Genomic DNA, 23220 nt, shown 5'->3' with positions numbered 1-23220 from the left:
TCAGAGACATCTGGGACAGCATTAAATGCACCAACATTCAAATTATAGGGGTCCCAGAAGAAGAAGAGAAAAAGAAAGAGACTGAGAAAATATTTGAAGAGATTATAGTTGAAAACTTCCCCAATATGGGAAAGGAAATAGTCAATCAAATCCAGGAAGCACAGAGAGTCCCATACAGGATAAATCCAGGGAGAAACATGCCAAAACACATATTAATCAAACTATCAAAAATTAAATACAAAGAAAAAAATATTAAAAGCAGCAAGTGAAAAGCAAAAAATAACATACAAAGGAATGCTCAGAAGGTTAAGAGCTGAACTTTCTGCAGAAACAATGCAAGCCAGAAGGGAGTGACAGGACATATTTAAAGTGATGAAAGGGAAAACCTACAACCAAGATTACTCTTCCTAACAAGGATTTCATTCATATTTGACAGAGAAATCAAAAGCTTTACAGGCAGGCAAAAGGTAAGTGAATTCAGCATCACCAAGCCAGCTTTACAACAAATGCTAAAGGAACTTCTCTAGGTGAGAAACACAAAAGAAGAAAAAGATCCACAAAAACAAACCAAAAACAAATAAGAAAATAGTAATTGGAACATACATATCAACAATTAGCTTAAATGTACATGGATTAAATGCTTCAACCAAAAGACACAGACTGGTTGAATTGATACAAACATAAGACCTGTTTATATGCTGTCTACAAGAGACCCACTTCAGACCTAGGGACGTATACAGACTGAAAGTGAGGGGATGGAAAAAGGTATTCCATGCATGCAAATCAAAAGAAAGCTTTACTAGCAATACTCATATCAGATAAAATAGAGTTTAAAATAAAGACTATTACAAGAGATAAAGAAGGACACTAAAAAATGATCAAGGGATCAATCAAAGAAGAAGATATAAAAATTGTAAGTATTTATGTATCCAACATAGGAGCACCTCAATACATAGGCAAATGCTAACAGCCATAAAAGGGAAAATTGACAGTAACAAAATAATAGTAGGGGACATTAACACCCCACTTTCACCAATAGACAGATACAAAATGAAAATAAATAAAGAAACACAAGCTTTAAATGATACAATAGACCAGATAGACTTAATTGATATTTATAGGACATTCCACCTAAAAACAACAGAATAACTTTCTTCTCAAGTGTTCATGGAACATTCTCCAGGATAGAACATATCTTGGGTCACAAATCAAGCCTCAGTAAATTTAAGGAAAGTGAAGTCATATCAAGTATCTTTTTAGACCACAATGCTATGAGACTAGATATCAGTTACAGGAAAAAAACTAAAAAATACAAACAAATGGAAGCTAAACAATACGCTATTAAATAACCAAGAGATCACTGAAGATATCAAAGAGGAAATCAAAAAATACCTAGAAACAAATGACAATGAAAACATGACCACCCAAAACCTATGGGATGCAGTAAAAGCAGTTCTAAGAGGGAAGATTATAGCAATACAATCCTACCTCAAGAAACAAGAAAAATCTCAAATAAACAACCTAACATTATGACTAAAGCAACTAGAGAAAGAAGAATCAAATTCTCAAAGTTATCAGAAGGAAAGAAATCACAAAGATGAAATGAGAAAGACATGAAAAATAAATGAAGAAAATAATACCAATGATCAATAAAACTAAAAGCTGGTTCCTTGAAAAGGTAAACAAAATTGATAAACCATTAACCAGACTCATCAGGAAAAAAGGATGAAGATTCAAATCAACAGAATTAGAAATGAAAAAGGAGAAGTAAAAACTGGCACTGCAGAAGTACAAAGGATCATGAGAGACTACTACAAGTAACTATATGCCAAAAAATGGGCAACCAGGAAGAAATGGACAAATTCTTAGAAAAATACAATCTCCAATACTGAATTAGAAAGAAATAGAAAATTTGAACAGACCAATCACAAGCACTGAAATTGAAACTGTGATTTAAAATCTTCCAACAAAAAAAGCCCAGGGCCAGATATCTTCACAGGTGAATTCTATCAAACAGTTAGGGAAGAGCTAACACCTATCCTTCTCAAACCCTTCCAAAATATAGCAGAGGGAGGAACACTCCCAAACTCATTCTATGAGGCCACCATCACCCTGACACCAAAACCAGACAAAGATGTCACAAAATGTAAACTACAGGTCAATATCACTAATGAACATAGATGCAAAAATCCTCAGCAAAATACTAGCAAACAAAATCCAACAGCACATTAAAAGGATCATACACCATGACCAAGTGGGGTTAACCCCAGGAATGCAAGATTTCTTCAATATATACAAATCAATCAATATGTACACCATATTAACACATGAAGAATAAAAACCATATGATCATCTCAATAGATGCAGAAAAAGCTTTTGATAAAATTCAACACCGATTTATTATATAAACTCTGCAGAAAGTGGGCATAGAGGGAACCTACCTCAACATAATAAAAGCCATACATGACAAAACCACAGACATTGTTCTCAATGGTGAAAAACTGAAACCATTTCCTCTGAGATCAAGAAAAAGACAAGGTTACCCAATCTCACCACTACTATTCAACATAGTTTTGGAAGTTTTAGCCACAGCAATCAGAGAAGAAAAAGAAATAAAAGGAATCCATATCAGAAAAGAAGAAGTAAAGATGTCACTGTTTGCTAATGACATGATATTATACATAGAGAATCCTAAAGACGCTACCAGAAAACTCCTAGAGCTAATGAGGGAATTTGGTAAAGTAGCAGGATACAAAATTAATGCACAGAAATCTCTGGCATTCCTATACACTAAAAATGAAAAATCTGAAAGAGAAATTAAGGAAACACTCCCATTTACCATTGCAAAGAAAAGAATAAAATACCTAGGAATAAACTTACCTAAGGAGAGAAAAGACCTGTATGCAGTAAACTATAAGACACTGATGAAAGAAATTAAAGATGGTACAAACAGATGGAGAGATAAACCATGTTCTTGGATTGGAAGAATCAACATTGTGAAAATGACTATACTACCCAAAGCAATCTACAGATTCAATGCAATCCCTATCAAACTACCAATGGCATTTTCACAGAACTAGAACAAAATATTTCACAGTTTGTATGGAGACACAAAAGACCCTGAATAGCCAAAGCAATCTTGAGAAAGAAAAACGGAGCTGGAGAAATCAGGCTCCCAGACTTCAGATTTTATTACAAAGCTACAGTAATCAAGACAACAGGTTAGTTGCACAAAAACAGAAATGTAGATCAATGGAAAAGGATAGAAAGCCCAGAGATAAAGCCACGCACATACGGTCACCTTATTTTTGATAAAGGAGGCAAGAATATACAATGGAGAAAAGACAGCCTCTTCAATAAGTGGTCCTGGGAAAACTGGACAGCTACATGTAAAAGAATGAAATTAGAGCACTCCTTCACACCATACACAAAAATAAAGTGAAAATGGCTTAAAGAACTAAATGCAAGGCCAGACACTGTAAACTCTTAGAGGAAAACATAGGCAGAAGACTCTATGGCATAAATCACAGCAAGATCCTTTTTGACCCACCTCCTAGAGAAATGGAAATAAAAACAAATGGGACCTAATGCAACTTAAAACTTTTGCACAGGAAAGGAAACCATAAACAAGATGAAAGACAAGCCTCAGAATGGGAGAAAATATTTGCAAATGAAGCAACTGACAAAGAATCTCCAAAATTTACAAGCAGCTCATGCAGCTCAATGTGAAAAAGACAAACAACCCAATCCAAAAATGGGCTGAAGACATAAATAGACATTTCTCCAAAGAAGATATACAGATTGCCAACAAACACATGAAAGGACGCTCAACCTCAGCAATCATTAGAGAAATGCAGATCAAAACTACAGTGAGGTATCACCTCACACTAGTCAGAATGGCCATCATCAAAAAATCTACAGACAATAAATGCTGGAGAGAGTGTGGAGAACAGGGAGCCCTCTTGCACTGTTGGTGGGAATGTAAATTCATACAGCCATTGTGAAAAACAGTATGGAGGTTCCTTTAATAACTAAAAGTAGAACTACCATACAATCCAGCCATCCCACTACTGGGCATCCCTGAGAAAACCATAATTCAAAAAGAGTCATGTACCACAGTGTTCATTGTAGCTCTATTTACAATAGCCAGGACATGGAAGCAACCTAAGTGTCCATCCAACAGATGAATGGATAAAGAAGATGTAGCACATATATACAATGGAATATTACTCAGCCATAAAAAGGAATGAAATTGAGTTATTTGTAGTGAGGTGGATGGACCTAGAGACTATCGTACAGAGTGAGTTGTCAGAAAGAGAAAAATAAATACTGTATGCTAATACCTATATATGGAATTTTAAAAAAAAAGGTTCTGAAAAAGCTAGGGGCAGGACTGGAATAAAGATGCAGATGTAGCCAATGGACTTGAGGACATGGGGAGGGTTAAGGGCAAGCTGGGATGAAGTGAGAGTGGCATGAACGTATATATACTACCAAATGTAAAATAGATAGCTAGTGGGAAGCAGCCACATAGCACAGGGAGATCAGCTCTGTGTTTTTTGTCCACCTAGAGGGGTGGGATAGGGAGGGTGGGAGGGAGACACAGAGGGAGGAGATATGGGGGTATATGTAAATATATAGCTTATTCACTTTGTTATAAAGCAGAAACTAAGATACCATTGTAAATCAATTATACTCCAATAAAAATGAAAAAAATTCTGACATCGTTTGCAATCAATAGGGTTTAAATCCCTGGTAAAACATTTTAAGGCTATCATCAAATATCATATGTTCATATAAATGTATTTGGGTGAATTTTGTTTATAATCAAATGTTAATGTAAAAGGAAATAAGAAAGAAGTGAAAATTACAAGAAAATAAAATACGGAAATAAATGAAGAATTTAGAACTGAAAAGATGTGATATTTTGAGAATGGTATAAAGGAAGAAATGAAAGATGATCCAAGATGAGTAGGCTGAAGTTACTTAAGTTAATGAGGCAGATACTACTCAGATGAAATACTCTTTCACTGTGTGACAGTATTTTGCTTGTAATTATCCTTGCAATTATATTATGAAAGCCTATGACCAGTAGGCATTCAACTGTAGTCAAGCAAAATTAGGTTCATTAAGCTTGTTTTTGCAAGGGTCACTACATAACTAGGAAAACCATTGAACTGGAAAGTATTAGAATTTGTAAACTAAGGAATTACTAAAGCCACATGTGTGTATGAAGTTAGTTTTCAGTCATTTTTGTATCTGTATGAGATGATTTAAAAGAATTTGATCTTTTATAGTTTGTCTTCCATGTCATTATTTGGTACAGTTTCATCTGTTTTGAAAATCATAGTTCAATCTTTCAAGGTGGTTTCTATTTGAATTCTTAGTCCCCTGCTCATCACCTAGATACTAGCAGAACTGCTTTTACTTTATTAATGAAAGAAAGCACTAAATTTATTTAATTTTTTATGGAGATCTGGCTGAAAATTTACACAAGCAGACCTTCAAGTTCCATTCAAATGAGAATTTCTATGGTTCTTTGAAGACTGTGGCAAAATATGTCAAATGGATTCTTCAGGGTGAAACTGTTGTTTACTTATTCACCAAAAATCAGAACTTTGAACTGCTATTGCTTTCTGTAATAATATAACAATCCACCATGATTGAAATTAAAATAAATGACTACACTCCAGTCCATAGGCTAAAGTAAATGAGAACTATTAAAAGTTGTATGCATAATGCTAGTACAATTTAGCCTTACCTAAAATTTGGAATTATAAGTATTTGTTCAAGAGACTGTGGTGGAGAGTGAGCATAAATAACATGATGAAGCCTCCAAGTGCCATTAGTTGCCCGTAAGTAGATAATTACTTTAACTTGTAACTTTAACAAAGGTTATGGATTCTTGATGATATATTTACAGTGGCCTCATGACTCTGAATCTGCAAGAGGTTGCCTGGCATTATCCCCAGGGTCAATGGCCATGGACATGAGAGAAAGTTTCTGGTCCCCAGGGTGACCAATTCCATGACCTTGGTATTACTAGAAGACTGGTGTGGACTTGATATCCATAAACACTTCTGTCTCTGAAGTAATTATTGAGGGAAAGTTTTTTCTCTTGCTTTTAATGAGAAAACGTGAAATCAATCTACTCAACCATGTAAATGAGTTCTGCACTCTCACTTTAGGGGCCTTCTTCCTCCTTGGCCAGTTTACATAAATTCTAGGCTTTGTAAGATTTGCCCTGCATACCCACCCTGAAACCTTATCTGATGATAACCAGCACCTTGAAAATTCCTGCTAAATGTATTTTTAATATGTTCTAGTAGAATATTTGTTCATCAGAATCAATAAACCAAACACAAAATTTATTATAGGAAGGACTCTTCAACCATGCTCTTCAATTAAACAGAGCTTTCACAAATATTGAAACTTCCTCAGTGAACCAAAATCTCACCTTCCCCACTTAAATTCAAGGTGATGAAATAATGTATCTTTCAGACTTGTTATCACTTGCCATAACAATAAATGAATTTCAGTTAAATAATTATACTTAAATCTTCTTATTTGGAAAACACTTCCACGAAACAGTTGTTGTGGGTTGAATTTCGTTCCCTCAAAAGATATGTTGAAAATCTCACCCCTGGAACCTGTAAATGTGACCTTATTTGGAAACAGGGTCTTTGCAGATGTCATCAATGTAAGATGAAGTCATTAGGGTATGAACTATTCCAATATGGTTATAAGAGAATCCACAGGGAGAATTCCATGTGTCCACAGAAGAAGAGAGAGAAGTGATGTGGTTGCAAGCCAAGGAAAGCCAAGGACCTACAGGCACTGCCAGAAGCTAGGAAGAGGTGAGGAAGGATTCTTGCCAGGGTCTCAGAGGGAACACAGCCCTGCTGACACCTTGATTTCAGACTTCTAGACTCTAGAACTATGAGAGAATAAATTTCTATTGTATAGGGCACCCAGTTTGTGGTATAATCAAATTTGCCAAAGAAAGACTAGTTTGCTCTTGAAGAATAAATCTAGTAAAATGTGGAATGCCATGATCTTATTTAATGAAATATAATTAACTCACCATATTCATAAGCAAAAACATTTAGAACCCTCCCACATGAATTTTTAATACTAATATTTTTATGTGCAAATATTCTTCTTCTATCTATGGAAGTTGTCCTAATTTAATCACATATTTTCTACAACTGATATCATAGTTAGAAGTTAGTAGATTTCAATTTTCGTGCTACTACTTAAGACAATTTACCTGATATTTCTGTCATGGTCTCCATAAGCAAGGATCATGGAGGTGGCTTCTGAGATGCTAAGTAGAGGCATAGGGGTATGAAAAAAGTATTTATCCCTGTGGATAATATGCACCTATTCTGAAAAAATTTACTAAACATGAGTTCTCTTGTTTCTCTACAAAAAATGTAAATGTTGCCCCCTTAATGTTGACTCTACTGCAAAGTGATAAAGATATTTCTTGAGAATTACATTTAACAGTAATGAAAACCAGCATTACTGATGATGGTGGTCAAGTTTTTTAAAAAGGCACTTACTTTGGTGAATGATAAGATGAAAATCAGGGCTTTATGATTTTCTCATGTCTGCGTAGCAGTCCAGAACTATCTTCATGCACATTAGCCTTCTTTATCCCCTACTTGTCACTTCTGTTGTCAAATACTGCATTAAATGCATTGTGATAGCACAGAAGAATGACAATTACAGAACTTCTAAGCACTATATTAAAAATTTCACAGTGTGTCAAATATCCACTGGTATATAGACTTTTTTTTTCTTTTTTTTCTTTTTGCTATAGAAAAAATCTACATAGGTCTTCTGGAAGAAAAAAAAAATACATTGTGGGGGAGGAGGAAGATGGTGGAAGAGTAAGACGTGGAGAGCACCTTCCTCCCCAGAGATACATCAGAAATACATGGAACTGCTCCTATAGAACACCCACGGATCACTGGCAGAAGACCTCAGACCTCCCAAAAGGCAAGAAACTCCCCACGTACCTGGGTAGGGCACAAGAAAAAAGAAAAAACAGAGACAAAAGAATAGGGACAGGACCTGCACCAGTGGGAGAGAGCTGTGAAGGATGAAAGGTTTCCACACACTAGGAAGCCCCTTCACGGGAGGAGACTGCGGGTGGCGGAGGGGGGAAGATTCAGAGCCACAGAGGAGAGTGCAGCAAAAGAGGTGCAGAGGGCAAAGCGGAGAGATTTCCCGCACAGAGGATTGGTGCCGGCCAGCACTCACCAGCCCGAGAAGCTTGTCTGCTCACCCGCTGGGGTGGGCAGGGCTGGGAGCTGAGGCTCCGGCTTCCGTCGGGTCACGGGGAGAGGACTCGTGGCGTAAACACAGCCTGAAGGGGTTAGTGGACCACTGCTAGCCGGGAGGGAGTCCGGAAAAAAGTGTGGACCTGCCGAAGAGGCAAGAGACTTTTTCTTCCCTCTTTGTTTCCTGGTGCGTGAGGAGAGGGGATTAAAAGTGCTGCTTAAAGGAGCTCCAGAGACGGGCGCGAGCCGTGGCTAACAGCGCGGACCCCAGAGACAGGCATGAGATGCTAAGGCTGCTGCTGCAGCCACCAAGAAGCCTGTGTGTGAGCGCAGGTCACTATCCACACCTCCCCTCCCGGGAGCCTGTGCAGACCGCCACTGCCAGGGTCCCGTGATCCAGGGACAACTTCCCCGGGAGAACACATGGCGCACCTCAGGCTGGTGCAACGTCACACCAGCCTCTGCCAATGCAGGCTCGCCCTGCCTCCGGACCCCTACCTCCCCCTTGGCCTGAGTGAGCCAGAGCCCCCGAATCACTGGCTACTTTAACCCCGCCCTGTCTGAGCGAAGAACAGATGTCCTCAGGCGACCTAAATGCAGAGGCGGGGCCAACTCCAAAGCTGAACCCCGGGAGCTGTGTGAACAAAGAAGAGAAAGGGAAATTTCTTCCAGCAGCCTCAGGAGCAGCGGCTTAAAGCTCCAAAATCAACTTGATGTACTCTGCATCTGTAGAATACCTGAATAGACAACAAATCATCCTAAATTGAGGAGGCTTACTTTGAGAACAAGATATATTATTTTTACCCCTTTTCCTCTTTTTGTGAGTGTGTATGTGTATGCTTCTGTGTGAGATTTTGTCTGTATACCTTTGCTTTCACCATTTTTCCTAGGGTTCTCTTCGTCTGTTGTTTTTTTTTTTTTTTTTACTTAAAAAATTATTTTTATTAATTATTTTTTATTTCAATAACTTTATTTTATTTTATCCTCTTTCTTTATTTCTACTTTTTCTCCCTTTTATTCGGAGCCATGTAGATGAAAGGTTCTTGGTGCTGCAGCCAGGAGTCAGTGCTGTGCCTCTGAGGTGGGAGAGCCAACTTCAGGACACTGGTCACAGCTGCACATCATATCAAATGGCAAAAAACTCCCAGAGATCTCCATCTCAACGCCAAGACCCAGCTTCACTCAACGACCAGCAAGCTACAGTGCTGGACACCCTATGCCAAACAACTAGCAAGACAAGAACACAACACCACCCATTAGCAGAGAGGCTGCCTAAAATCATAATAAGGCCACAGACACCCCAAAACACACCACCAGACGTGGACCTGCACACCAGAAAGACAAGATCAAACCTCATCCACCAGAACACAGGCACTAGTCCCCTCCACAAGGAAGCCACACTGAACCAAACTTAGCCACTGGGGACAGACATCAAAAACAATGGGAACTACAAACCTGCAGCCTGCAAAAAGGAGACCCCAATCACAGTAAGATAAGCAAAACGAGAAGACAGAAAATCACACAGCAGATAAAGGAGCAAGGTAAAAGCCCACCAGACCTAAAAAATGAATAGGAAATAGGCAGTCTACCTGAAAAAGAATTCAGAATAATGATAATAAAGATGATCCAAAAGGTTGGAAATAGAATAGAGAAAATGCAAGAAACATTTAACAAGGACCGAGAAGAACTAAAGAGGAAACAAGCAACGATAAACAACACAATGAATGAAATTAAAAATACTCTAGAAGGGATCAATAGCAGAATAACTGAGGCAGAAGAATGGATAAGTGACCTGGAAGATAAAATAGTGGAAATAACTACTGCATACCGGAATAAAGAAAAAAGAATGAAAAGAACTGAGGACAGTCTCAGAGACCTCTGGGACAACATTAAACGCACCAACATTCGAATTATAGGGGTTCCAGAAGAAGAAGAGAAAAAGAAAGGGACTGAGAAAATATTTGAAGAGATTATAGTCGAAAACTTCCCCAATATGGGAAAGGAAATAGTTAATCAAGTCCAGGAAGCACAGAGAGTCCCATACAGGATAAATCCAAGGAGAAACATGCCAAGACACATATTAATCATACTATCAAAAATTAAATACAAAGAAACATATTAAAAGCAGCAACAGAAAAACAACAAACAACACACAAGGGAATCCCCATAAGGTTAACAGCTGATCTTTCAGCAGAAACTCTGCAAGCCAGAAAGGAGTGGCAGGACATATTTAAAGTGATGAAGGAGAAAATCCTACAACCAAGATTACTCTACCTGGCAACGATCTCATTCACATTTGATGGGGAAATTAAAACTTTACAGACAAGCAAAAGCTGAGAGAGTTCAGCACCAACAAACCAGCTTTACAACAAATGCTAAAGGAACTTCTCTAGGCAAGATACACAAGAGAAAGAAAAGACCTACAATAACGAACCCAAAACAATTAAGAAAATGGGAATAAGAACATACATATCCATAATTACCTTAAATATAAATGGATTAAATGCTCCCACCAAAAGACACACAATCAGTGAATGGATACAAAAACAAGACCCATATATATGCTGTCTACAAGAGACCCACTTCAAACCTAGGGAAACATACAGGCTGAAAGTGAGGGGATGGAAAAAGATATTCCATGCAACTGGAAATCAAAAGAAAGCTGGAGTAGCAATTCTCATATCAGACAAAATAGACTTTAAAATAAAGACTATTACAAGAGATAAAGAAGGACACTACATAATGATCAAGGGATCAATCTAAGAAGAAGATATAACAATTGTAAATATTTATGCACCCAACATAGGAGCACCTCAATACATAAGGCAAATACTAGCAGCCATAAAAAGGGAAATCGACAGTAACACATTCATAGTAGGGGACTTTAACACCCCACTTTCACCAGTGGACAGATCATCCAAAGTGAAAATAAGTCAGGAAACACAAGCTTTAAATGATACATTAAACAAGATGGACTTAATTGATATTTATAGTACATTCCATCCAAAAACAACAGAATACAGATTTTCTCCAGTGATCATTGAACATTCTCCAGGATAGATCATATCTTGGGCCACAAATTAAGCCTTGGTAAATTTAAGAAAATTGAAATTGTATCAAGTATCTTTTCTGACCACAACGCTATGAGACTACATATCAATTACAGGAAAAGACCTGTAAAAAATACAAACACATGGAGTCTAAACAATACACTACTTAATAATGAAGTGATCACTGAAGAAACCAAAGAGGAAATCAAAAAATACCTAGGAACAAATGACAATGGAGACACAATGACCCAAAACCTATGGAATGCAGCAAAAGCAGTTCTAAGAGGGAAGTTTATAGCAATACAATCCTACCTTAAGAAACAGGAAACATCTCGAATAAACAACTTAACCTTGCACCTAAAGCAATTAGAGAAAGAAGAACAAAATACCCCAAAGTTAGCAGAAGGAAAGAAATCATAAAGATCAAATCAGAAATAAATGAAAAAGAAATGAAGGAAATGATAGCAAAGTTCAATAAAACTAAAAGCTGATTCTTTGAGAAGATAAACAAAATTGATAAACCATTAGCCAGACTCATCAAGAAAAATAGGGAGAAGACTCAAATCAATAGAATTAGAAATGAAAAAGGAAAAGTAACAACTGACAGTGCAGAAATACAAAAGATCATGAGAGATTACTACAAGCAATTCTATGCCAATAAAATGGACAACCTGGAGGAAATGGACACATTCTTAGAAATGCAGAACCTGCCAAGACTGAATCAGGAAGAAATAGAAAATATGAACAGACCAATCACAAGCACTGAAATTGAAACTGTGATTTAAAATCTTCCAACAAACAAAAGCCCAGGACCAGATGGCTTCACAAGTGAATTCTATCAAACATTTAGAGAAGAGTTAACACCTATCCTTCTCAAACTCTTCCAAAATATAGCAGAGGGAGGAACACTCCCAAACTCATTCTATGAGGCCACCATCACCCTGATACCAAAACCAGACAAAGATGTCACAAAGAAAGAAAACGACAGGCCAATATCACTGATGAACATAGATGCAAAAATCCTCAACAAAATACTAGCAAACAGAATCCAACTCATTAAAAGGATCATACACCATGATCAAGTGGGGTTTATTCCAGGAATGCAAGGATTCTTCAATATATGCAAATCAGTCAATGTGATACACCATATTAACAAATTGAAGGAGAAAAACCATATGATCATATCAATAGATGCAGAGGAATCTTTCCACAAAATTCAACACCTATTTATGATAAAAACCCTGCAGAAAGCAGGCATAGAGGGATCTTTCCTCAACATAGTAAAGGCCATATATGACAAACCCACAGCCAACATCGTCCTCAATGGTGAAAAACTGAAACCATTTCCACTAAGATCAGGAAGAAGACAAGCTTGCCCCACTCACCACTCTTATTCAACATAGTTTTGGAAGTTTTAGCCACAGCAATCAGAGAAGAAAAGGAAATAAAAGGAATCCAAATTGGAAAAGAAGAAGTAAAGCTGGCACTGTTTGCAGATGACATGATAATATACATACAGGATCCTAAAGATGCTACCAGAAAACTACTGGAGCTAATCAATGAATTTGGTAAAGTAGCAGGATACAAAGTTCATGAACAGAAACTCTGGCATTCTTTACACTAATGATGAAAAATCTGAAAGTAAAACTAAGAAAACACTCCCATTCACCACTGCAACAAAAAGAATAAAATATCTAGGAATAATCCTACCTAAGGAGACAAAAGACCTGTATGCAGAAAATTATAAGACACTGATGAAAGAAATTAAAGATGATACAAATAGATGGAGAGATATACCATGTTCTTGGATTGGAAGAATGAACATTGTGAAAATGACTCTACTCCCCAAAGCAATCTACAGATTCAATGCAATCCCTATCAAACTACCAGTGGCATTCTTCACAGAACTAGAACCAAAAATTTCACAATTTGTATGGAAACATAAAAGACAGTGAATAGCCAAAACAATCTTGAGAACGAAAAATGGAGCTGGAGGAATCCGGCTCCCTGACTCCAGACTATACTACAAAGCTACAGTAATCAAGACAGAATGGTACTGGCACAAAAACAGAAATATAGATCAATGGAACAGGATAGAAAGCCCAAAGATCCATGTATATATGATCACCTTATCTTTGATAAAGGAGGCAAAAATATACAGTGAAGAAAAGACAGCCTGTTGAATAAATGGTGCTGGGAAAACTTGACAGGTACATGTAAAAGTATGAGAAGACAACACTCCCTAACACCATACACAAAAATAAGCTGAAAATGGATTAAATACCTAAATGTAAGTCCAGAAACTATCAAACGCTTAGAGGAAAACATAGGCAGAACACTCTATGACACAAATCACAGTAAGATCCTTTTTGACCCACCTCCTAGAGAAATGGAAATAAAAACAAAAATAAACAAATGGGACCTAATGAAACTTCAAAGCTTTTGCACAGCAAAGGAAACCATAAACGAGACCATAAGACAACCCGCAGAATGGGAGAAAATATTTGCAAATGAAGCAACTGACAAATGATTAATCTCCAAAATTTACAAGCAGCTTATACAGCTCAATAACAACAATAAAAAAGACAACAACCCAATCCATAAATGGGCAGAAGACCTAAATAGACATTTCTCCAAAGAAGATATACAGATTGCCAACAAACACATGAAAGAATGCTCAACATCATTAATCATTAGAGAAATGCAAATCAAAACTACCATGAGATATCATTTCACACCAGTCAGAATGGCCATCATCAAAAAATCTACAAACAATAAATGCTGGAGAGGGTGTGGAGAAAAGGTAACACTCTTGCACTGCTGGTGGGAATGTAAATTGATACAGCCACTATGGAGAACAGTATGGAGGTTCCTTAAAAAGCTACAAATAGAACTACCATATGACCCAGCAATCCCACTGCTGGGCATATAACCTGAGAAAACCATAATTCAAAAAGAGTCATGTACCAAAATATTCATTGCACCTCTATTTACAATAGCGAGGAGATGGAAGCAACCTAAGTGTCCATCATCGGATGAATGGATAAAGAAGATGTGGCACATATATACAATGGAATATTACTCAGCCATAAAAAGAAACGAAATTGAGTTATTTGTAGTGAAGTGGATGGACCTAGAGTCTGTCATACAGAGTGAAGTAAGTCAGAAAGAGAAAGACAAATACCGTATGCTAACACATATATATGGAATCTAAGAAAAAAAAATGTCATGAAGAACCTAGGGGTAAGACGGGAATAAAGACACAGACCTACTAGAGAATGGAGTTGAGGATATGGGGAGGGGGAAGTGTAAGCTGTGACAAAGTGAGAGAGCGGCATGGACATATATACACTACCAAACGTAAAATAGATAGCTAGTGGGAAGCAGCCGCATAGCACAGCTAGATCAGCTTGGTGCTTTGTGCCCACATCAAGGGGTGGGATAGGGAGGTTGGGAGGGATGGAGATGCAAGAGGGAAGAGATATGGGAACATATGTATATGTATAACTGATTCAGTTTGTTATAAATCAGAAACTAACGTACCATTGTAAAGCAATTATACTCCAATAAAGATGTTAAAAAATACATCAGATTTGAAAAATAAAAAGCTATAGTTTTAGATAATAATAAATACATATGGTTTGTGGGAAATTTCAGTTTAGAAAACCTCTCTTTATTTATACCAGGAACTGTGGCTTTGCATATATATTAGTACCAAGGCAAAGCTGTGGTTTTGTGCACAACACCCTGAATGCCCACCCTACTAACATTTACATAGACTATAAGACACTTGTGCATAATAAGTATGGCCTCCACTTTATATTTTTAACCCTCATTTGGAAAACCAATTACCTCTAGCTCTGTTGAACAAATTGAATAGCAAATAAATCAAGTGTTAAAACATTGGTGATGAACCAGACTTTCTGTAATTAGAGTGCTGATATGCCTAAGGCTGGAGCTCTATATTTTGATTGACACTTTCCACAGACTAAAGGTATTAATTTTTTTTTAAACACAGTGCTGTTATGCCCCATCTTGGAACCCAGATACCTGAATTACAGGAAAAGAAAATTCCTAAAAATGCCACACGATTTACAACAGGAATTTCACTTACTATTTCATAATCATCTGGCCAAGATAATATCTACTGTGATAATTAAGGTGCAACTGTTCTCATATCAGTACCAATTCAGAAATGACATTTTGCTGCCTGGTTTAAAAGACATTCCCATTGTTAAGATCAGAATATTAGGCAGGGAAAGCATGTTGAAGTAAAAGAACGAGACAGCAGGCAACAGAAAGATAAGGGATGAAGAAAAGGATGAAAGAAAGAAGGATTTGGGGGACACTTAAGAAGTTGTTAAAAATTAGCATAAGATGAGAAGGAGAAGGATGACTAAACAGAGAAGTGGAAGTTCCAACAGTAAGAACCAGGGAATGTGAACTCTGCACTGCTCTTGAGAGTGTGAGTAACCAGCATCCAGCAGATGGAGGACCACAGTCTCTGGATGGGTGTATATGGCTTGGGCTAAATGCATATGGTTTTATCAGGGTCTAGATGAAATACGCTTCAAGACTGTATACCTAGTTTTGCTGGTATACATCTTCACTAGACGATTTTGACACTGGACGATGGAAATGATGTGATGATCATTGAAAATGTGTGCCTCCTTTTGTAAAGTACTAAATTGACACTTATATGTTCAGTCCTTTATTTTGGGTTTTGTTATTCTAAGCTACTTCTCTAGAACATGGGAAGTAATAGAAGGGTAGTAAAACTGGGCTTCTAGATGCACAAAGTGAGCAAAATAAGCATAAAACATTGTACCATGCAGTGTTGTCTCCTAATAATTTTTCCTGTATTTTTTTAGCAATTGTTGTCTAAGATAATGTCCCTATAGTCTCAAAGAAAATATACATCGTTATATATGTTACTATGAATTCCTTTACTGAACCCCATAAGGTTTGGGAAAATCTATAATATCCTTCATAGTAAATTTAGTACATAATTGAATTAACTACTTCCTCTAAATTTCTTTCTTAATTTTTCCCAATATCTTTTTCTTTTAAAGATGTTTATTTTAGCTCTAATGTTTTAATGCATTTTAACAATTGAGAAACCTTTAGCCCTTTTCTAAGCCAGGTAGTATTTTTTTTTTTTTTTTTTTTGCGGTACGCGGGTCACTGTTGTGACCTCTCCCGTTGCGGAGCAACAGGCTCCGGACGCACAGGCTCAGCGGCCATGGTTCACGGGCCCAGCCGCTCCGCGGCATGTGGGATCTTCCCGGACCAGGGCACGAACCTGAGTCCCCTGCATCGGCGGACAGGCTCTCAACCACTGCGCCACCAGGGAAGCCCAATCAGGCAGCATTTAATTTGTAAAATGTAAAATGATGGTTTTATTCATACAAATGATCTGAGGGAAACAAATGTGATCGATGAGGCCATTAGAGGGCATAAGGTAATAAGGAATTGAAGGCAGATTTTTCTCATCCTGTTTTCATGGGTAATTTAAATAAAAACTTTTAAATATTAATTCTTCAAAATATTATCTAATACAGTGTAACTTAAGCAAATAAAACAAAAATCCTGGCGCTCACTTTGTCCCTACTGTGATTTTCTTCCTCTTTCTCTCTCCTTCTTGAGAGATATCCAAAATTCTGGGTTTGAAATGTCTCCTCTTCCATGTTTATGCTAGATACAGATATGTCTATAAATAATATCAACATTATGTTTTCAACATTTTGTTTTGGTTTTCCTGATTAGTAACCGAGGGCACTGCTTTTCTGTGGATTAAATGAGATCCACAATCTCTCTTCTTTATTCCAAACAGGACTTCACAGTAAAGTTGATTCCTGCCTGTCAGTACTATTTTTGGTATTAGGAAAAGCAAAGCTTCTACTCCCCCAAGACTTAGGTGAAGAAATATAGGAAAATAAACAAATGAACATGGCATTTACTGATGAGGTAAATAAACCGGCTGGTGAGGGAAGATATTGCTGAGGGGTTGACTTCCAACTGAGGCCAAATGATAAGGAGGAGATGGCCAAGCTAAGATCTAGGAATGAACACTCCTGGTAAAGAAAACAGCAGGGGCCAAAGTCCTGAAGAATGAACAAATGTGAGTTTTTAAGAAACAGGAAGTATTCCCAAACCCCTCTGAAGTACATTCCATTTTATCATTTATTTTCAGGTGAGGTGCAGGAAGGTTCATTAACTTGCCCAAGCTAGAAAATGGTAAATCCTAGAAAATGTAAGCCTAAACAATCCACCTCCAGAAACTTGCAATTAATACACATACAGCTAATAGGCTGAGCAAGCAAGATAATTAATGGACACTTGTAGGAAAGGTAGCAGAAGGCCTTGGTTTGCTGGGAAAGGATATTGTATTTTGTTTGTTTGTTTTTTCAAATTGCAAGGGGAAGACATTGAAGAGTTATAAGCAATTGAGCTATATCTGATTTAGGTTTGAGAAGAATTATTCCTGCTTCTGGGAAAAATGAGTTATTGGAACAGGTTAGGAGTGAAAGCCATTAGAAGACTTTTATGGAATTGTAGGCAAGAAATTATGATGGCTCAGATCAGGCTACACAGATGGGTGTGGAGGGAGATGGGGAGGTTCAGGATGTTTTGTAAATGTAACCAACACAACCTTCTGAAAGATTTGATGTGGGAGGTGAAAAAAAAGAAAATATATGGAGACTACATTTTTGTCTTGTTAAATGGGTGAATGAAGTTACTATACAGAAGATGAAGAATACTGGAAAAGGGATAGGTTTGACAGGGCTTGAGGTTGTACAAGAGAAATTCTAAATTAGCTATTTTGACCAGGAAGTTAGAGTGACAAATCTGGATCTTGGGGAGTGTTTAATTTTGGAAAATCAACTTAGGTTTGATGAAAGAGAATCTATTTAGAGGGTCAAACCAATCTATGCTTCCTGTCAGGAGTTATTTTTGCCCTTACGGACTCTCTGGCTTCACATTTGTATCTGTAACTGTTTGGGTAGAAATTTGTGTATCACAAACTTACACAATCCATTTATGCAGAGGGATGATTTTTCTTTCTTTCTTCATTGAAGTATACTTGCTTTAAAATGTTGTGTTAGTTTCAGGTGTACAGCATAGTTGTTCAGTATTTTTGCAGATAATATTCCATTATAGGTTATTATAAGATAATGGGTATAATTCCCTGTGCTATACAGTAAATCATTGTTGCTTACCTATTTTATATATAGCAGTTTGTATAAGTTAATCCCACACTCTTAATTTTTTTCTCCCCCATCTTTTTTCCCTTTGGAAACCACAAGTTTATTTTCTATATCTGAGTATAATTCTGTTTTGTATATTCATTTATTTGTATTACTTTTTAGATTCAACATACAAGTGATATCATATATTTGTCTTTGTCTGGCTTATTTCAGTTAGTATGATAACCTCTAGGTCCAACCATGTTGCTGCAAATGGCAGTACTTCATTCTTTTTTTATGGATGAATAATAATCCATTGCATATATATTCCATATCTTCCTATTCCTGTTGCCTGTTCATTGGCACTTGGGTTGCTCCCATGTCTTGGCCATTGTAAACAGTGCTGCTATGAACATTGGGACATGTGTCTTTTCAAATTAAAGGTTTCATTTTGTCCAGATATAGACCCAGATGTGGAGTTGCTGGACATTATGGCAGTTCCATTTTTAGTTTTTTAAGGAATCCATAATGTTTTCCATAGTGGCTGCACCAATTTACATGCTCACCACAGTGTACAAGGGTTCCTTTTTCTCCACACTCTCTCCAGCATTTATTTTTTTGTAGATGTTTTTATAATAGCCATTCTGTCCCATGCAAGTTGACACCTCATTGTAGTTTTGATCTGCAAGTTCTCTAAGAATTGGCAATGCTGAGCACCTTTTCCTGTGCCTGTTAGCCATCTGTATGTCTTCTTTGGGAAAATGTCTAGTCAAGTCTTCTGCCCATTTTTTTTATTGGATTCTTTGTTTGTTTTTTGATATTGGGTTGTGTGAGCCATTTGTATATTTTGGATATTAACCCCTTGTCTATTGCATCATTTGCAAATGTTTTCTCCCATTCCATAGAGTTGTTTCTTCATTTTGTCAATGGTTTCCTTTGCTGTGTAATAGATTTTAAGTTTAATTAAGCCCCTTTTGTTTATTTTTGGTCTTATTTCTTTTGCCTTAGGAGACATATCCAAAATAATATTGCTACAATTTATGTCAAAGGCTGATCTGCCTATGTTCTCTTCTAGGAGTTTTATGGTTTCAGTTCTTACATTTAGGTCTTTAAACCCCTTTGAGTTTATTTTTGTATATGGTGGGAGGGAATGTTGTAATCTCATTGTTTTGCATGTAGCTGGCCAGGTTTCCCAGCACCACTTATTGAAGAGACTGTGTTTTCTTCATTGTATATTCTTGCCTCCTTTGTCATAGATTAATTGACCATAGATGCATGGGTTTATTTCTGGACTCTCTATTCTGTTGCATTGATCTATGTCTGTTTTTGGGCCAATATCATGCTGTGTTGATTACTGTAGCTTTGTAGCATGGTCTGAAGTCTGGGAGTGTTATACCTCCAGGTTTGTTCTTTTTTCTCAAAATTTCTTTGGCAATTCTCGGTCTTATTGTGGTTCCATATAAATATTAAGACTATTTGTTCTAGTTCTGTGAAAAGTGTCATGGATATTTTGATAGAAATTGCATTGTCTGTAGATTGTTTTGGGTAGTGTGGCCATTTTAATAACATTAATTCTTCCAATCCAAGAGCATGGGATATCTTTCCAATTCTTTGAATTGGCTTTCTGAGTGTACCAGGTTGGTAATGAATTCTTACAGAGAATTGCTCTCTCATTCAGACTCTATCTTCATCCTCCAAGCTATGACAGAGGCTTTAATCCCAACCTGCAATTTTCCCTTTCCTATCATCTAAGAGATCAATATCTCTTTCTATGTATCCATGAGACCTTGTGTTATTTCCATTGCAATCCTTGAAACAGTCTACTATAATTAGCTGTTTGTGTAACTCTGTATTCCACCAGTTGGTCAGCTGCATGAGGACAGGCACTATTCCTATTTATTTTTTAACTTTTTCACTGTTGTATTTCTGGTGCCTGAAATCATGCCTAAGTTAAAATATATGTGCTGAATGGGTTTACTAAGCTGAGGTAGATTCTAAGCCTCTAATGAGTCAGCAGTTGCAGTTGGCAAAGGGGCAATGAGGATGGATTAGCCATGTCTGCCATGGATAAGAAGGTAGCAGTAGTGAGACATACACCACACAGTTGCCATCCCATAGCTCTCACTAAGGGTTCCTACCAGTGCCCGAGGGAGAAGAAATTAGGAATTTATATTAGAATACTCCATGAGTGGGACTTCCATGGTGGTGCAGTGGATAAGACTCTGTGCTCCCAATGTAAGGGGCCCAGCTTCGATTCCTAGTCAGGGAACTAGATTCCACATGCATGCCGCAACTAAGAGTTTGCATGCTGCAACTAAGAAGCCTGTGTACCACAACTAAGGAACCCACCTGCCACAACTAACACCCAGTGCTACCAAATAAATAAATAAATATATAAAAAAAGAATCCTCCATGAGTTGTATATAACTTTTGATATTAAGCTAAACTATTTTAAATAATTTTTGATAAAGCATGTGAGTTCAGTCTCCATCATTGTTATTCTTTATAAAATTCTTATTTTAGAAACACTTTTCTAGATGTAGAGATTGGTTAGAACTTCTCTGATGGTTACACATAACAGCCCAATGCCCCAAGGGAGCAAACTCAGAAACAGAATGTCCCTTCCAAAATGTCCTAACAAAGGTATTTCTCTCAGAATGTGATGCACATTAGAAGCAAACTAATTAAACGACTGTATTCATCAATGGGTAATTGTGTCAATATCGTTTTCCATTACTTCTTTCCCTGATTAATGAGAGGTATCTATGAAAAGACACTTCCTCATGACACAGTTTGCTTCCAGAGTATTTATATGTGCTTTCATTGACTTTGTGTTGGATGTAACTGTTCCAATACAAAACTAAGTGGCTACTACAAAATCTGGAGATTACAAATTAAAACTGAGAAATTTTGGGCTAGGAAAACACGTATATGGGTCTCTTAATGAAGAAATGGTGCCTGAAATAACATGTTGCAAAATGTCAGATCCGTAATCCAATTTAAATCATGTAGATATGTTTACTTTCAATCCTTTCTTAGTTTGGTGATATGAAAAGCATTTAGTTTTACCTTCAAAGTTTTCCCAGAAAGATTTTTTCCTCCTTATTTTAATAATACAAGAGATGCATGACTTTAAAAGTCCAAAGGGTATTTTAAGAGCATCAAGCACATGGGTTTATGGCAATAAAGTTCTGAACTGAGAAAATCTTATGCTCTATTTTTACTTATCTTTTCTAAGCAACTATTGAAAGCATAGGACTCCACTTCATGCTAAAATCTGAGCACTGGAAGATATGCATTTTAGAAATTCTACTTTCAGATATATCAGGAAAATTAAGGTGCCTGAAAATTCATACAACAGATGTAACGGGGAAGGAGACCTGATTTTGAGTTTGAGTAAGACATTAAATCCTTTATGTTTTTTTTTCTTTTTCTCATTAATATTAAATACTTTAAATTTTGATTGTTTACCTATATATTATATTTAAAGTTATATTCAAATAAAATTCAAATAAATATATTTGAATATATTCAAATAAAATCACCGTTTATGATAAAAATAGCTTTCTAACATCATTACTAAATGGAACAAATGGGATAATTTCAGCTCAATTACATTCAAAATGGACAAATTCTAATACATCTCTATAATTCAACTAACCTAATATATAGCTTTTAAATTAGTGTTTGTTATTGCATACAATGTTGTAAATACATTAATGAAAATAATGGAAACATTATAAAGTATTGAAGGTTGCAAGATATATTATCAAACCATTACAGATGGATAAAATAGTAATTTTATGTGCTACAAATGGCAAAATGCTAATAAAAACAATTGTATTTCCTTGAGCCAAATCATTATTAAAGCTCTGCAAGCAAGATTTAAATATATTCTTTTAATGGTGCTGATTGTCTTTAGATTTGTAGCTTCTCCCTAATGATAAGAACAATATGCATGACATCTTTCAATAATAATTATAAAAATACTACTAATTATTACTAACATATATTAAGTGGTATGCCAGGCCCAGCACTAAGTATTTTATATTTAATCTAATTCTAATTTAATCTAATTCTCACAATAACCATATAAGATAGGCACCATTATTTAATGCATTTTTCTTTGAATTTTATTTTATTTATTTATTTATACAGCAGTTTCTTATTAGTTATCTATTTTATACATATTAGTGTATATATGTCAATCCCAATCTCTCAATTCATCCCACTCCCACCCCCACCCCACTTTCCCCCCTTCATCTCCATACATTTGTTCTCTTCATCTGTGTCTCTATTTCTGCCTTGCAAACCGGTTGATCTGTACCCTTTTTCTAGATTCCATATATATGCGTTAATAGATGATATTTGTTTTTCTCTTTATAACTTACTTCACTCTGTATGACAGTCTCTAGGTCCACCCATAATGTTTGTTTTAAGTGATACTATGATGTGGTCCAAATTCAGTTGTTTAGATGGTCTGCAAATGACTGCTTATGTAAATTGCTAGACCTTTACTGGAAACCTACACTTCCTAAAAATAAATTTACTACCTAGTTTTAAAATGAGGTTGATGCATTAATCATAGTCATGTCATTCAAATGGTTGATTGTCCACTTTGCCAATATCAAAACTGGGCAGATTTATTGTGCTGGGGATTTTAAATCTATAATTTCATAGCTCTTATTTGGAAAA

The 23220-nt window shown here is 36.5% G+C and overlaps 1 protein-coding gene across 3 annotated transcripts in view; it reads right to left on the bottom strand.

The window, feature by feature from the left end:
• Positions 1-23220, bottom strand: part of KHDRBS2 (KH RNA binding domain containing, signal transduction associated 2) — a 730387-nt gene that overhangs the window by 229208 nt on the left and 477959 nt on the right. The gene's annotated exons all lie outside the window — the stretch shown is intronic.

Source organism: Monodon monoceros, unplaced genomic scaffold (genome assembly GCF_005190385.1).
Source record: "Monodon monoceros isolate NGI ecotype Baffin Bay Population unplaced genomic scaffold, NGI_Narwhal_1 Super_Scaffold_3, whole genome shotgun sequence".
Taxonomy (NCBI): domain Eukaryota; kingdom Metazoa; phylum Chordata; class Mammalia; order Artiodactyla; family Monodontidae; genus Monodon; species Monodon monoceros.
Note: the sequence above shows the minus strand (reverse complement) of the source record. Positions and strands in the feature narration are given on the sequence as shown.